This window comes from Vidua chalybeata, chromosome 6 (assembly GCF_026979565.1).
Source record: "Vidua chalybeata isolate OUT-0048 chromosome 6, bVidCha1 merged haplotype, whole genome shotgun sequence".
Taxonomy (NCBI): domain Eukaryota; kingdom Metazoa; phylum Chordata; class Aves; order Passeriformes; family Viduidae; genus Vidua; species Vidua chalybeata.
Genome location: NC_071535.1, coordinates 28,563,092 through 28,578,590, shown reverse-complemented (window position 1 = coordinate 28,578,590; position 15,499 = coordinate 28,563,092). Strand labels below are relative to the sequence as shown.

The window sequence follows — 15,499 nt, the reverse complement described above, 5'->3', positions numbered from 1 at the left end:
TTCTACACAGGTTTCAGTCATCTATTTTTTATTTCAGTCAACATATTTTAGAGGCCTAACATAAAATTTCAGCCTTAGGCACCACGGTTTTATTCTTCCAGTGAATCTTTACAAAATTAATTAAAAATAAACCTGTAATTTGAAAATCAAAGCACAGCAAAACATTTGGTGACAGAATTCCTAAAATATAAATTACTATAATATTATGTCCTTTCCTTCCAGGGTCAAAGCACCATGTTTGCCTTATTGTGGTATATAAATAAAATTATTATCAGTGGCTGCAAATTTCCCCTTATAATTGCAGCTAGGGAGAAACTAAGATTTCCATAAAATATTGCTTTTTACAGCTGAGATAGGAGGTTTCCAGTGTGCCTCCATATTGGTAGTCTGAGAAGAAACAAGTCAATATAGTACAAGTAAAATTAATGTCTGATACTAGTTCAACAGAAAAATCCCAGGCCTCTGCAAATGAACCCACAATGGACAAACAGATTAATACTTTCACGAATCATGCCTACTTTAAGGTGATCTGAAAACAATCTGCACTCAGAAGTTATCCGATCTACTCTCTATGCTGACTGATTTTCTGAAGTTAGCCAGCTTCAGGTCATCTACTAAGAGATGTGCTTTTGGCACAGAATATCTATTATGTTTCTGTTACCCTTTTCTTCAACCAAGAATTCTAAAGTACAATCAATAAACTGTATTTCAAACTGTCCAGAAATACATTGCTTGAAGAAATTAAGAACAGCTTCAAAAAACTATTTTTATATTTCTCTCAAAAAATGCCATTATGCTGCAGCAACTAATTACTTGGGGCTTTTTCTCCAAAAACAAACATTCTTTTTGCTATCATGTAATCCTATTACCATGAAACAGAATTTACGGATGTTTTTTATTGTACGAGATCCATTTTTGATACAAAGAAAATATGGAAAAGATTCTTATCCTTCTTTTCTGTTATATAGGAGTCTTTAAATTGGCTTTCCCTTCTATACTTTTAAGTTCTTTAGAGAGCATAGGTAGAACTAACAATTACAACAGTTGCACAGTTGACACCACAAAAATCAATAGATCAATAATCATTAGCATGAATTTGTACGTTGGCCCTGAGTTTAAATACACAAATCTCTAATGCTAAAATGTATGTTTATGCTACCTTAGTAAATTTATAATAGACAAAGTTCTGCCATGTTTACAATGTGTGTTTCTAAAGCAAATTAATTTTCTTTTGTTTTTCTCCACTAAATCACTAATCATGTAACTAGTTTATTTGATTAAAATTTCCCAAGCTAACCTCTCCAGTTCTTGGATTAATGATTTAATAGAGAAACTTGGAAAGTCTCATCAGCTTTTTCTACACTGTTCAATGGCTTCCCAATTTATTGATCATCTTTAAGTGAGGAAGTATTTTTGATAAACTATGAATCTTTAGCTGAACAACTAGTTAGAGAAACCAGCTTATTGTGAAAGAAACAAATCATACTTATTCAAATCAGAAATACTCAGTGAGAGAAAGAAAAACAGAAGTACAGTATTATTCTCCCCCAGTATAATCACAATGAATGACATAATCTTTAAAATGAATTTATTTTATGCTTCTTTTTTCAAAGGTAGTGTGTCTTATAGATAAAATACTTTTATTTCTTACAGGATCAATCCTGATAAAATTACAGCAATCATTAAAAATATGGTCTTGGTTAGATAATTATTCTTTAGAAGAGAATGTGTACAAGAATCATTTGACTGTAGCTCCTATGAGGTTAAACTATTTGGACACAGATGAATATGGACTTAAAATTTGAAATGACTTTCTTTTGAAATAATGCTCACATGAACTCTTGATGAAAAAAGATTTTTTTTATGCTGTTTTCTTCTATCAATGATTGTTGCTTCTACATGGATCCTAAACATTTAATGAAATAGATTTAAAACAAATCCATGTGGTTCTAGAATTAATACACCAGCTGTCATATGAATGCATAATAGTCTCCTAGTGAGTCTAAAAAAAGTAAAAATTTTGCACTCTATGTGTTCTTCTCTCCACTAATTAATTAATCTTAAATAGGACAAACTAAGCTTAGAGCTAACGTTTCTTAACTTTCATCTCAACAGTTTTAACAGCTTTCAAGTCAACTGTAAATGTTTTCATATGGCAAAACTTGACATAAAATCTCAGACTAGCCTTTTTTTTTTTTTTTTTTTTGGAAGAGAATAAGACTGAAAAATTTTGGAGTGATATACATACAATTTTGAAATACTATACATAAAAGTATGAAGGGCAGAGTATTATTTTGTTAGCTACCATAAGCAAAATCCAATATTTGAATTTACCCTGCTTTAGTTACATCAATGATCCATCCTGATATGAATTACATGTGGTATGGGAGGTGGAGAAGTCTATTTTATTTAGGGATTTAAGTCAAATTTTCTGCCTGATTCAGATCTCAATTATGTTTGCCAGCACTTATTTTGGGGTTAACTAACACTGCTCAGAAGCACTGGATCAATTTTTATTAGCCTATTCCACCAACAGCTCACTTATGACTCCTTTCCTGGGGCATGGATTAGATCTTCTGGACCTTTCCACACCACTTCGTAGCCACCTCTTGAGTGCTTTGTGCCAGCATGTTGCTCCTACCTAGGATTCCACAGTCACCTTTAATGCCTTAAATTTATCTTCTAAAACAGTTAAAAGGGGATCAGTATCTAGAGAATGTCATGAAAGTATTTCTTTCTCTCTTTTCCCTATGTTTTAAACTATCCCATACATCTCAACATGAATGCTAACCGTTATGAGTGGTATTTACCCATGAAATTAAGATATCATCCTAAATGGGAAATAAGCATGTTTTTTGAAATAAAAAGACCTTATTGTACTATATAAATTTCAGGATAGATGTTTAAGCAACATTAATATCTCTGGGCATTAAAATATTAATAATGAAGCCTCACAAAATACATTCTATTTTCTTAACATGCTTGAGATTATAATAGGTATGCCTGGGCCTTTGATTTCTCTTGTGGATCATATTTTTTTAGCTTGAAATTATAAACATATCTTAGAAATTTGCATACTTTGTTACTTTGATTGATAGAATAATTTACATGATATTATAGTGAAAAACAACAAAAAAAAAGAAGATTCCTACTTAATTGTATTGTTATAAAGGCAGGAGCTTGAAGGAAAAGGACATAAAATTCAGTACAATCCATAAGAGCAGGAGAAAAGATAAAAAGGCAGAGAACTCAAGGTATCAAAGGAAGTAAAGAATTTGCGAATGAGTTGGATAAATTTTCACGTGTGCAAAAGAAAAGTGTTCTATATTGGTCTTGTAGTTTAAATATTGAAAAGTCAGGTCCAAAACATTTATTAGCCAGATAATTGAACACTATGAGTGAAAACTTAAGCCCCAAATCTCCTGCTACTATTGAAGTGAAATACCTACACTAGATTAAAAACTAATTAAAATAAAATTCCAATGTCTTTTTTTATTTGGCAACCAACTAGTTGCACGTGAGAAATCAAAGTTTTATCCGATTTGGGTGAAATCTTCTGGATTAAGATTCTGATGATAACTTACAGGAACACAACTACTTGAGTTGGTCACCCCAAAGTTAAGTTTATATCAACATTAGCAAGTGTAAACATGAAATATTGTAATACCTTTGGAAAAAGAAACAAATAACACAAGCAAAGACTAGATAGATAGATAGATAGATGACAGATCTGCATCTGCATGTGTAACATATTTTAAAGGCAATCCTGAGAGAGCAGGGATTCTCAATTGATGTAAAATCAGTGGCAGGGGGAATTGTATTTAAATAAAAAAGAATTGAATCACTTCTTTGACTAGCAATAATAAATGAAAAAGATCAAATATATTTAGTGTTAGCAAGACAAAATATCTCAGTAACTTTGGTATTATGTGACAATTGTTTCTCTGCTTTTTGTATACTTAGTGCTCTGATTTAACATAAGCAACTGCTGGATGGTAACCTAAATTGTATGAATAAACAGAATAAACAGTGTTCCCTGTAGTCTTTATGTGTGCACTGGTTTCCATAGGTGTTGGAGATTTCTTGATAGATTTATCAATAATGATACTAAAGAAGCTTTTATTCTCTTTTAGTTTATTTAAATACTTTATGGGATTTCATATAATATGTTTATACAGGAGTTTGTTTAACTTTTAAATACAAAACAGCTTGGATTTTTTTCATAGAATCTCTTCTTAAATTCATGCCTTTTTAAATTTGACAGTTACTCAGCCAGCTGTGTCAGGATCAAATGTATTCTTATTGTAAGATTCCTAACATAATATGTAGGAAAAATGAGCACTAAGTATTGCTACAAACAATGTGTCAAAAGCTTTTGTCAGGTGATTTATAAGTCATTACTTTACCTATTTCTTTTCTGAGCTTCTGTCAAATGAGATACTGTGGGAGTCATGGAAATTAACACCAGAATTAGTAGCAAACTTGAATTGGTATGGTAAGATTGGTTGATGAATTTGCAAAATGCATAAGTGGAGAGACTATGGCCAAATACCTCTTCAGAGACTGAAGACTGATTAGGCAGCAACAGCAAATGGAGAATCCAGTAATATATTCTTTCAGCAACATGTTTTATTTTAAATTTGAACTTGTGTGACTGCAAATTCCAGTTATTGGTTTTCATTAGATGAGTTTTATAGGCATTCACAACTTGATTTTAGAGGCAATTTTCTCTGGTGAGGGGGCCTTAACAGACTGGAAACTTCATGCCAAGAACTTTTGCAAGTATCAAATAGTAATGTCAAGCCCAAGTTAACTACATGCACGTATCAGTTAGGAGATGCATGGCTACATCTCCCCTTTCTTACAATGAGAATCCTGGAGCATGATGAAGGCTTTTGAAATTCTATGCCCTTGTTAAATAGTCAAAGTATCTTAAGATATTTGAAACAACACACGTCCAAGTTTCCCAAGCTATACAGGAAGATGGAAGGACTGACAAATGACTTGCCAATAAACAATGGCTTATAAGTAGCAATTTTCTATGTTAAATTGAGGGATTTAATGTAGAAGCAGAAGCTGAGTTGGGAAGAAGATAGCAATTGACTGATTAGACTGAAATCACTTTTAGAAATACTGAAATACTTTCAGAGCTTGGGTAGGAATATCATCCATGTCCACTTAAAAACAGATTTATACCAAAATTATAGATTTTTGTATTAATTCACGTGTTCTCAGACTTCATATTGTTGTCCATTACCATTTCTTCCAGTTTAAATGTATTTTGTGTAGATCTTTTGCAGAGCTTTCGATGTCAATGCTGTGATATTTAAGATTACATTTATTGAAAGAATTTGAAAGCTGATGATAAAAATGGTTATTGCTTATGACTTTTGTTCGTGGCTGCTTTTCTACATTGGCACACAGGGAATGCTTATTTTTCTGTTGTTGCCATGAAGACTGAAACCCTATCTTTTATTCAATAATAGCTTAGAATTTTTGTTCAATAAAAATTAAATATTGCAAGCTCACAATAACACCTCACAGTTTGCAAAGAGGTATTCTACATACATTTTTACATACATAATTTAAAAAGAGATGTTATTGTTTCAAAACCAACAGTATTTTTAGGCTTGGTTCTTATCTTTGTTATATAAATGTAAGCTTATGGGTAGATCAAACTCAATATACTATCCACTTCATCCAGTGCTCTGGTAGTCATTGCCTTCTTTTACTCCCTGTGTTCATACTTATTTACAAAAAGCAGGACATGGAAAAGAAAATCCTTCTACAAAAGTGAACTTGTTCTGCTTATTTAGAAAAACTTATTTATGTTTTTGCAGTTGTATTAAAGGTATTTGGAACAAAGTTCATTAGCTGTCAGCTGTATTCAGTTTTCAGTAGATTGATATGATAATGTTACTTACATAAATTAGTGCTTCTGCTGAAAAGCTTAAGATAAATGAAAATGAAGAAGAAAATTGTTTCAAGAAAGAGCAGAGTAAGAGGATCAGAGGAGCAAGGGCCTGTGACAACCTGCTGGAGTTGATATAGTCACAATGTTCAAGTATATTTGTGAGTTTATAGGAATACAACTAGAGAGTTCTGAGTAGAACAGAAAAATGATGGGAGATAGATATTGCCTAATATTTAAAGATAAATTTTCAACATATCATGAAACTTGGGTGATTTGTCAGTGGTATTAAAAATTCCTCTGGACCTTTAGGCCAGCGTTATGATTTCATAATATTAGAGTTATGATTGTTGATCTATGTGTATTAACAAGAGTACAGAATCTTCTTTTACATATTAGCTGATTCAAAAAAGATTTTAGGAATCAAATTTGTGACTAGATCATTATTTTCCTTTGTTTTTCACAGCTGGTGCAAGAAAGGAACATTAAATATTATTATTATACTAGAAAAGAGTATACGATGTTCAAGAGGACACTGCAGTATCTTCTGTAGTAAAGGGAGGCTGAATTATGTCGAAGTGGAGAAAAATGCTGAGAGGAGGCTAGAGTTTGAAATGAGAATTTTCCCTTCTAATTTTGTTGTATTTCCACTCAGGTTATCACTTGGACTGCTGCTTCTGAATCTTCTGGAAGCACTTACAATGCCCCTAATATACTCCTAATTTTAGTGGAGATAGGTATACCTGACATAGGTGGCCAGCAAAGTTCAAGAAAAATGGTCTGAGTACTTGCTCTAAGTTGTCTTTGTGGTCCAAGACTCCTATGGCCTAGGTCATACGCAGAAGGTCATGCAAAAGACTAGCAGGAGATAATCTTATCTTGCACTTTTGAAATCACTCTTCTGAGTTATAAATCTTTTAATGAAAAGAGGCTATATGATTCTATGAGACATTAATGGAGACACACATTTTAAAGCTTCTCCCATTCCTTCTTTTTTCAGTGTTTCTTGAAATGCATTCTGAAGAGAATAATGCAAAGCATTAACTGAATAATTTTCACAGGCCATGACCCTTGAAAGATTCATATTGTAGAGAAGATGCTTCCAATCTATTGACATTTAATCAGTCACTATTTGGAAGGGAAAAATGTATTCAGTTGCTAGAAATTAGCAAATAACCCAGGTAGGCTTTAGGCAATGTGTGATTAAGGCTGCTTCAAAATGTGCTGAAGCACATGCTAACATGTGAGAGAGCCCTGTATCTGTAATCTGAGAAATCAAAACATCAGTTTTTGGAAGAAAATTTGAGTGGATTTCTGGATCTGTTCCATGTTTGCACAACAGGAGACTGCAATGGGCTGATCACTGTTGTATGCAGGGTTGGTTCAGTTAGGGATTTTAATAAATGTTAGTTAGTCAGTTCTCTGTTACCCCTATTTTCCCCTCACGATGGTTCGCTCCGAGTTACTTACCACAGGAGCTTTCCCATGTCAATCTTGTAGCCACTCCAGGATTCTTCTTGAAAGTTCTGTTTCAATCACCCCACCTTTGCATTCCTATTTGTCCCAGAACACTGTACCCACCTCTGTTTTGTTCCCACAGGTTGTTATGTCCCACGTCACTCCCCTGTTGTCTGTCCCTATTGGGCAAGGGGGATTTCTGCCCCTGTCTGCCGCCCCCTATTTAACCCGATGCCTTCATTGTCCCAGCGCCATTTTGTCCTCGCGCTGCACCTGGGAACAGCCGCTCCAGCCACCGCAGCAGCCACGCCAGAAATAAACCTTCTCAGCCATGCAGGCAAGGTGTGCCTTCTCTCATCGCTTTGCTTCCTCTCAGTGTAAGGCTACGAAAGCCGTGTACCCACACCTGAGCACTTAGCCCTAGAGCCTCCATGCATGCAGCAGCTTCGGTCTGACCAAAAGGCAGCGCCTAGCCGGGCGCCCCAGCTGCCTGAGACCAGAGTGAGAAACAAAATCTCCTCTCTATTTAGGTTCTAAAAAGGTTTGAATTTGTGATGAGTATGTCATTTTTCTATTCTCAATGATAGTTTCTCCATTGCTGAAGAATTCAATCTGGATATATGCAGAAACACAAGTCTTTTTACGATATGTTCATTCTTGACCTAACTGAGGTTAAAAGCAAACATTGTTTTCAGTACAAGAAACCAGGTTTCCATGAGGAATTATTTAACTTAGTAATTACAAATTTCTGTAAGCATATACTCTTATGGCATATGAAAACAGCAAGAGAACAGCGCAGTGGTCTCATTATACGCTGATTGATTTGCACCAGGAATTGCTTAAAATTTCAGTACTTCAGCCTGATCAGTGTGATTTAATTGCTGAAGGTGAAAAGCAAAGGTTAGCCCATCCACTCTTACAAACATGCTCATTGTACTGATTCTAGAACTGGGAATGGAAAATCTTTTCAAACTACTTCCGCTGGGCTTAGCATCAGGCCAGCCGAACAAAGTTTGAAATGTTTTTGCATTTGTGTAGTGGTGTCTTGCAATTATGCTCTCCAGATTTCTTCAGAACATTGTTTTATCAAACACTTTCTGAAAATCAAAATCTTTAATGAATCATTCAGTCATTGTCACTAAAATCTGACTATTTTTCTGCTAATATGTGAGGCAGTAGAATCTAACTAACATCCCTTTAGTTTTTACCGCTAACAGTAAAAACGTGTTTTGAGAGTGAAGTAGACAAATATGACAGACAAGAAGAAATGATAGAAGCATATATAGCAAATAAGAGTGGCATTTTGCCCTTTTTACATAAAAGCTTTATTGACCATAGTGGCAAGACAAAGTATAAGGGGCTGCTCATGTTGATATAAGTCAACATCACAAGTCAAAGTTCAAATGAGAACATTTCAAGTTCGTTTTGAAGATCATTGATATTTATCAAGTGAGTTTAGTTATTCTGGAATACAAGGGTGAAAAAAAGGAATTCAGGGACATTGGTTTGGAACCATTATAAATGACTGGAAATATTTCAATTTTTATCTTTAGAGGTAAAAATTTATACTTCAGAAATAACTGATTATTACTGTGCTTCAGATATCAGTGAGGAGATTGCCAGACTATCTTCTAGAAAATCCTTAAGTATATAAAAACCTAAAGTAAATAAAATCCTAAATCTTTTTTGCTTGGTCCTCTATTTTTAGGCATGTGTAAGCCCTGAATGGAAGTGTGCTCTGATGATAAAACCAGTAAAACACAAAGTGCTGCATGAGAACAAGGAAAAACATCTGTATATTTTAATTAAACCCCATAATCCCATACATAATATTTTGCATTCTTTTTTATTTTATTAATTTCAATTTTCTTCCAGGTTTTCTAATTCTTAAATTAATTATAAGGGAAGGTGATTTGCCTTTTTAGTACTTAAATATTAAATTTAAGGAGATTAATAGAACTGGTTTCTATTAATCACTGTTAAAGTGGTGTCTGTCTTTCTATCTATTTACCAATTTCAGAAAAAGTACCATTTTATAAGAGACTGTGGAGTAAATTGCGAAGGTATGTGTAACAGAACCAGTTTTTATTATCTGAAAATTAAATTAATATAGGAATTCATACACAGAAAGTCAAACCAACTGAATTTTGAAATATTTGCTTCAGCTATGATGACTAATTATTTATACAGAAGAACAGTTATATTCTACATATTGAAGAAAAACTGATTTTTTTTTCCTTAATAAGGAAATATTTTTTAAGATAGAAAAAGTTGGAAATTAATAGAGATTAGTCAGCCTTATATGGGAGATTGAAAATATTCTGATAAATCTTGATAAATTGTTTTCTATGCTCAAATTTGGCCCTGGGTTTCTTTTGGGGAAAAAAAAAAAAAGAAGAAACCAACACCTAAAGTCCAACAGTAACAAAACCACCACATCTATCTAATCCATTGTTCTGACATTTTTGTATCAAAGTCTTTTTATAAGACCTTCTAGAAATCAATGCATTGACCTCATTGGACTTTGCCTCTACCTTTGTATTTATTGAGTCATAAAAATATTCCAATGTCATGTATTTTCACCTGTGTAATTACTCTTTTCTTTATTAAAAGGTATAAGGTATGGTAAGCAATCTACCAGGAAGAAATATAAAAACACTTAATGTTACCTGTCATGGGTAGCTTTATTACAGTTAATAAGTTGCATAATATAGAAAATCCAAAAATTTTATTAACACATTACCTTTCTTAGCACTTGCTTGCTCAATAAGATCCTTCATAAGTTATCACCCCCTGAAATTACTTACTGTATTCCCCAATTTCATTAAGAGGAATCATAGCTCTAACAGAAAGAAGCAAGGAAAGAAAGGACTGCAGCAGCAAGAGACACTACAAATAACCACTGTAGGAAAAAGTGACACCATCTATATATCCTCATGGTGAATAGAAAGGTGAGGAATTAAAACTGTTTGGTACTTTTATTTCTCAGTGGAAGACAGAAAGCTATAACGATGTGTGAAGTGTGCTATTTCAGGAAAGAATTAGTCATACAAACATTCTCCCTCTGCTTTCTTTTTTTTTCCTTTTACATTTGTATTTAATTACTGTGGATATTCACTCAATGAAACACACTAACAGTTTACAATCTTCCTGATGCCTGAAACAGAGGAAAGTAATTTATTTTTTTTAAGTGAAGCAAAATTGAGAAGAAGCAGCTTTCATAATTACTTATCAAGCTTTTTTACATCGGTCTGAATTTTGCTCTCTGAAAGGTTTGTACAAGTTTTATCAAATTCAGTGGGAAAATCCATGAACTCAGTGACAGGATGCCATGATGATCAATACTGATTTAACAACAATATTTCAAGGATTGCAAGGATTTGGGCAAGGGGTATACTGAATAAAGTGAGAAACAACTGAAAGAAATTTCTAATTCCTTTATAGTAATTAAAGAAAAAGCCATTCTGGAGGAGAACATGGCCACCATACAGTGATTTGATTAGAAAGTAACTCCATTTATCAAGCTGTACTGGAAGTTTTGATTATTCTGAAAGGAATTCACAGAAGGATCTGAGGAAATAAAAATATTAAAAGGAGGAAAATATTAAGAAAATCTGACAATAAAGAGTAATTTGAAGGGAGTTTATCAAACTAACATGATCTAGAAATCTATGGAATCTTAATGTGTTAGCAAAAACACATCAAGTATACTTCTAAAATTATAATAATTTAATAAACCTCAGCAAAAGAAAAAACAGAATAAAGACAATTTTTTTATTCTGTTCTGTCTGTCTTCCTTCCAGTGCTCTGGGACTCATCTATCATGGCCTGTGTCAGTTGCCCCCAAAAACTTGTAAAAAACTTTTGCTAGATAATAATATCATAACCTACATAATGAGTAGACTTCCTAACCCTTTGGGTTAAGAAGTATATCTCATCTTACAGAAGCTTCAGCGACGAAACCCATTTAAATTTATCAGAAATCCTGATATACTTTGAGAGCACATGAATAGAAGAATGGTTTTCTGTGCCTTTGTCACAGTGCCTTCTACTCATATTTTCAATGCACTTTCTATGGACCCTCTTCGTGTTTATGCTTTTTGTCATTTTTCTCTGAATATTTCAGCTTTATGTAATTTATAGGCAGGGTAACCAGAAATCACTGGCATTCAAGGTGAAGCTGTACTGTTGGTTTACATAATATCTCTGTGACATCTCTAGTATTACTTTCAACTAAGGCTTTTATATATATGTAAACAATTTTATTCTTGGTTCTTCTCTGATGTCATGCAATTTTCTTCTTTCATCTTTTCCTCCCCTGAATCCTACAGTTTAATTGGAGTTGGTTGTTGCATCCCAGGTTTGGGTTCAGATTAGGGGTTCTGATATATGTTAGTTAGCTGGTGCTGTGTACCCCTTTGTATACCCCTGTCCCCCCTGCACTGGTCCGCTCCGGGTCTCTTACCATTGGAGCATCACCATGCCAGTCCTGTAACCACCCCCCTGTCCACTCTAGAGAGTTCTGTGTCTGTTGCCGCGTTCCCGCATCCCCTATTCGTCCCGGAATCTGTACACATCCCTGTCATGTCCCCATTGGTTACCGCAGTCTACGTCACTCCCCCGTTGTCTGTCCCCATTGGGCGGGAGGGCTTCCGCCCCCGTCTGCCTGCCCCCTATAAAACCCCATGCGCCCTCGGTCCCGTCGCCGTTTTGTCCATGCGGCGCTAGGGAGCGGCCGCAGTTCTCCATCGCAGCTCCACGTGACAATAAAAGCTCTCCAGCCAACCGCATGGACAGACTGGACATTCCTTCGCCTCTTTGTCTCGCCCAAGCACCAGCCACAGAGCGTGGCCAGCCGCACCGCAGGTGTGCTGAACGCAACAGTGCCCGGGAGACACGCAGCATCCCCAGTCCCGCCAAGAAACAGCGCCCTAGCCGGGCTCTCCAGAGCTGCCCGGGACCGGGGAAAACAACTCGAACGCCGCAGTGGGTAGTTAGTAAACTCCTTTACTCTACTAGGTTTGCTTGAAATCATCACAGTCATATTGGCACAAACTAAAAATTAATTTGAATCATCTGCAGACTTTCTGCCCCTCTACTCTGCTCTTGTGAGACCCCTCCTGCTGTGCTGCATCCAGCTCTGGGGTGCCAGCACAGGGAGGACATGAACCTGCTGGAGTGAGTCCAGAGGAGGGTCATGAAGAATAGAGGAGTGGGGCATCTCTCCTACAAGGAAAGGTTGAAAGAGTTGGGATTGTTCAGCCTGGAGAAGGAAAAAGATATTGGAGAAAAATTTCTGTATTCCTGGGATGTTCTGGGGTACAGGACATATAGTGCAAATGCAGCATCCCAAGGGACTATGCTTGAGGCAGCAGCTTTGCCAGCTGTCTTTTGTCTCTGTCCATGAGACAAATGTAGGACAGGAGAAATGCAGCTCATGTTCTGACTCAAAATGAGCACAGGTCATCAGTTTCTGCCTGTTGCCACTTGTCCTATTGCTTGACACCACTGAGAAGAGCCTGGCTCCATCCTCTTGACACCTCTCCTTCACATATTTATAGACACAGATGAGGTCTCTTTTCAGTCATCTTTTCTGAGATCCTATTCTTGATGTCAAATATAGAGGCTGACTTCAGGTTTGCTAGATGGAAGAAGCCTATCAAGCAAGTGGATGTAAACTTAACAGGGTTGTTTGCCTCAACTAGCTGGTGGAACAGTGTACTACTTTTTGTGCAAGAAAGCTAATTAAAGTGTAGTTATATTAAAACTAAAAGAAACTCTACTATAAAATGCTTGCCTGTATTTACTATATGGAGAATGAAACAGGAGGTGTTGTTGAAAGGCTTGGTTCAGCTGATACAATAGTGAAGAGTATATCAGTCATCTGAAGCAGGAAAAGTGCCTGTGACATAGGAACTGTAGGGTTCTGTTCAGATCTGTTTTTCTTTGCAGTACATCAAATGATTGTGATGAAACAGACTAACATTAATAAAGAATGTGAGTACACACTACTGTCCTCTTCTGCTGCAGAGTTTTGAATCACCTGCAAATAGATGTATCACTTTCATTTAAAGATGTAACAGAAGACATAGCCTGCAGTCATGAACACACTCCAGAAGTGTTCTCAGAAGCACTCTAATGCAATAAATACAATGTTGATGTCCTCCATTAAAAAAAAGTCTTTATGTACTATACTAGCAGAGCTTGTAAAAGTATTTAGAAAGGCATTGGATGAAATTGTATGCATATGGCATTCTCTATATGGACCTATCTTTACAACACAAAATTGATTTAGATGGCAGTAGACTTTCTGTTACTTACAAGCAGTATTTTATTTGATAATTTTATTGTCATAAACACTTATTCATTTCCCCGAACTAAAATTGCAATCAACTGCCAATTTTGAAAGACAGGTTGTCTTACAAGAGCTTATTTTGAAGACCCCAGAACGACTCACCACTGAGGAGTTTTTTGCTTTAAGTTTTTCTTTAACTCTGTTGACTTATAAATTGATAATGTAATTGGATCATAGGCTCATAGGTCCTTTGGAAAAGACCTTTGAAGATCATGTGGTCATGGGCAAGGATATGTCTTAAGAGATATTTGTACAGGGATATATATTTAAGAGATATTTGTACAACACTAACATGATTTAACTTTTTGTCAGCCCCGAAGTAGTCAAGACCCTAAGATGGATCAGGTCTCATGGACTTGTACATGGTCTATAGTGGCCTCAAATCTGATCTCCTGAGATGGGTTGGATTTCACTTCCCAAGACCCAGCCTTGAAATTCAGGGACTTAAAGGTGTGTGAACAGCAATTGCCTTTGAAAACTGAAAAAAAAATGCTGAGTTTCTCAGTCTTCTTAATGTCAATTGTCACTAGTCCCCCATATAATTTATTATTATTCCATTAAACATGAGATAGGGAACAGATTTCTCTCATCACCCATCCTAGAAAGGACTATTTGAATGAAAAACCCCACAACTGTCTTTTCTTTCATGCAAAATCTTTTCTGGATTGTAGTGGTAATGCTAAAGAGAATGTAATTTATTGCAACACATAAAAAATAAAAGCTCAAGTAAGAAAATGTGAGCTCTTTTTGATCTAGTTCTCATCACAGACTAATTCCTTGTGGATGTTTTATCCCCTTTGCAAAAAAAGCCATATAATTACCACAATTTAAAGGCTTTTACTGAGTCAGGGACACAACTGAATAAGCTGACATATTGCAGGTGAGATGTGTACTGCCCTGGCAGATGTTACATCACATTCTAATCCTCTACAAGGACCTAATACTGTCCTAGAATGTGTATGATAAAAAGTCCTATTAAGTTCTGTAAGAACTGGTTATTCAGTTTTAGGAGTATGGTTTTCCTTATGCTTTTCTGGACTTGGCAAAAATCACTTGGTTTTTATGACCACTACTAATAATTTAGAAAGGAAGTTCACATAAGGAAAATTTTTCCATCTAAGAAGTCTTAAATGAATGGAATTTAATCCTAAAGATGCCATAGCACTGGGTTTGATGACAATTATTTAACATATCTTTAATGCAAGTCTTTATATAGTGCCTGGTATTGGAATTTATGTATGCAAAATTATTTATAAAATCAAAGTGATGATACAAATACATATAGATTATGTCTATGTGGTGATAATGAAACTGACTTTAAATGTCTACTGTTTCTAGAATAAAGGGGTTTTTTGGAGGGGGGGGGTTGGTTTTTTTTTTGTTTTGTTTTGGTTTTTTTTGGGTTTTTTTTTTTTTTTTGGTTGGAAAAGAACGGAACAGTAAAATTTGAAATAACAATGTCGGAACTGCGGAACTGGGTAATGAACTATTATTTATTTAATGGTGGCAGATACTAGTGGCAAAGGCTTGTACCTAGATCTGAGAACTATACGGACTGCATTTCATTCCTGACAGTAAATCAATACACCATTAAAGTCTGTTCCAAGATCTTCCGTGACATCTCAGAAGTACACTGATATTTTTCTGGCCTTCTAAATAAAATAAAACAGAGGCCATCAATACACACATTTCATTTTGGACTTAAATTTATGCATGAGAATTGTCTTGGTGAAATTCATGTTCATAATTACATCCTTTACCCATAAGTGATTTAT

The 15,499-nt window shown here is 35.2% G+C and overlaps 1 long non-coding RNA gene across 1 annotated transcript; it reads left to right on the top strand.

The window, feature by feature from the left end:
- The first annotated feature begins 7,639 nt into the window (after positions 1 to 7,639).
- Positions 7,640 to 11,105, top strand: LOC128790333 (uncharacterized). Its single transcript, XR_008431705.1, has 3 exons — positions 7,640 to 7,711; positions 10,199 to 10,320; positions 10,814 to 11,105. It is a non-coding gene; the product is annotated as an uncharacterized LOC128790333 (long non-coding RNA).
- The last annotated feature ends 4,394 nt before the right edge of the window (positions 11,106 to 15,499 follow it).